The sequence below is a fragment of the Chenopodium album genome, chromosome 18 (assembly GCF_948465745.1).
Source record: "Chenopodium album chromosome 18, dcCheAlbu1.1, whole genome shotgun sequence".
Classification (NCBI taxonomy): Eukaryota; Viridiplantae; Streptophyta; class Magnoliopsida; order Caryophyllales; family Amaranthaceae; genus Chenopodium; species Chenopodium album.
In genome coordinates this window covers 31141005-31143165 of record NC_137851.1, presented here as the reverse complement: position 1 = coordinate 31143165, position 2161 = coordinate 31141005, and the positions used below count along the sequence as shown (strand labels likewise).

General features: G+C 39.9%; 1 non-coding gene across 1 annotated transcript; it reads left to right on the top strand.

The window, feature by feature from the left end:
• The first annotated feature begins 1001 nt into the window (after positions 1-1001).
• LOC145593325 (small nucleolar RNA R71) lies at positions 1002-1112 on the top strand. The gene has a single exon (XR_014102671.1). It is a non-coding gene; the product is annotated as a small nucleolar RNA R71 (small nucleolar RNA).
• Positions 1113-2161: the final 1049 nt, after the last annotated feature.

The following is a 2161-nucleotide window of genomic DNA, read 5'->3' as shown; positions in this document are numbered from 1 at the left end:
TGTTGTGCTTCCCTACTCTTCTCTTGGGGTGCATCCTTCCCTGAGGTTGTACCCTGCAATGAATTATCAGAAATGTTAGTATTACTCTGGTGCCCTGCAGGAACATTAGGTGTAACGGAATCAGGATTAGCGATATTAATTAAATCAGGTTCATCCTCCTTGGGCATGGGAGGCCCATCGTAGTGTGAACCACTCCTTAGGGAGATTGCATTTGCATGATCCCTTGGTTGAATTCCCTGCGATGGTAAAGCTCCCTGCCGTCGAGCTTGTAGGGTAGAGGACAATTGGGCAATTTGTGTGTCCATGACTTTATTATGGGCTATAATTGAGTCAATCTATTGGTCTCTATTCTCCATATGCTTTTGCATACTAGTTAGCATCGCTCTAATTTCTAACAAGGCAGGGTCGGAAGATGTAGTAGGGGTTTGTGCTGAGGCTTTCTGGTTAGTGTGAGGGTGGTAATATTTCTGCTGTGGAGGGGGTGCTTGTTGTGGTTGTTGTGGAGGTGGAGGATTTTGAACATTGGTGCTCCGATATGATAAGTATGGATGATTTCGGTAGCCAGGATTGTAGGTGTTGGAGTATGGGTTATTCTGCTTATAGGTTTGAAAAGCATTAACTTGCTCCATCGAGCTCCTGCAATCTTGCTCATAATGTCCTACACTTCCACAATTTTCACAAAAGCATCATTAGAGTTATTAGCAACAGCAGAAACATTAGCAACAGAGTTAGGGATATTAGTACTAAGGTTATCTAATTTCTGGCAAATAGAAGTAAGTTGAGCCTGCAAAAGGGATATTGAATCAACGTGATGTTTGCCCTTATTTGCATAGCCTCTGGAATTCCCATATTGGGAATTATGTATCGCCATATCTTCAATAACCTGACCTGCATCATCAACATTAAGATTCATAAATCTACCACTAGCTGCGGAGTCTAGAATTGTTCTAGATGCATTCCCTAATCCGTTGTAAAAAGCTTGAATTAACTGCCACTTTGCCAAGTTATGGTGGGGACACTCCCTCTACAGATCCTTGAACCTCTCCCAAGCCTCATATAATGCTTCATCTGGATCCTGGGCAATGTTCTTAATGACACTTCTTAGTAAACCTATTTTCTCTACAAGGTAATATTTGTTATAAAATTTTAAAGCAAAAGTCTCCCAGTTAGTAATACCAAGTGCAGTTCTATTCAAACCATTAAACCACAATTTAGCTTTTCCACATAAAGAAAAGGGAAAGAGAATCTCCCTGATCTGGTCCTGCATTACCCCATTCTGCCGAATAGTATTGCAGTATTGACAGAAATCTGCAATGTGAAGATTAGGATCTTCACCCTTAGCTCCACTGAATTGCTTTCTTTCTATCATCGTTATGAACTGGGGCTTGATTTCGAACTAGACTCCCGCGATGTCTGGTCTGGGGGAAAGGTGTGGAAAATTCGTCAGGGACGGTTGCGAATAATCGCTGAGCTTTTTAGGTGCAGTCATCTCTGATTCTGAATCTGAAGGAATTTTCGAATCACTAGAATCAGGTGGCGAATCTCTGGGAATGTCGTTACTCCCAGAACCCGCCAGGATTTGTCTATAAAGATTCTTCTGTCTATGGAAAGAGCGCTCGATCTCAGGATCGAATGGAATGTAACCTGATCTGGAACACCTGGGCATAAACAGAGAACTAAAAAGACAAATATGAGAACTTCCTCAAAGAACTAATGTCCTTTGAGGCAAAAGAAAAAAAATAATCTAGACTACAAAACAACTAGAAATAAAAATAAAACCGTTTCCCCGGCAACGGCGCCAAATTTTTACAGGGTAAAGTCGTATCCCCTAATCAAAAGTAAATACCTAAGTCCTCTAACTAAAGTAGATAGGGAAGTAGGGTCGAACTCCACAGGGAAACAAGTCTTTCTACTCCTAATTAATTATTATAATCTAAATTATCTAAGTAACCAATATTTTTGGGAATAAATTCTATACTACGAAGAGTAAGGTCGAAAGAAATAAAGTAGGGAAAAATCAAATATTAAAAGACCTAGGGCATAGGTTCACTAATAAACAATATTCCAGGGCAAATCATAATAAGCAATCATCAAACATTGATCAATCAGATTATAAAGGGCTTTCGCTACGTATTATAATCACAGAGTTAATTTACTGGTA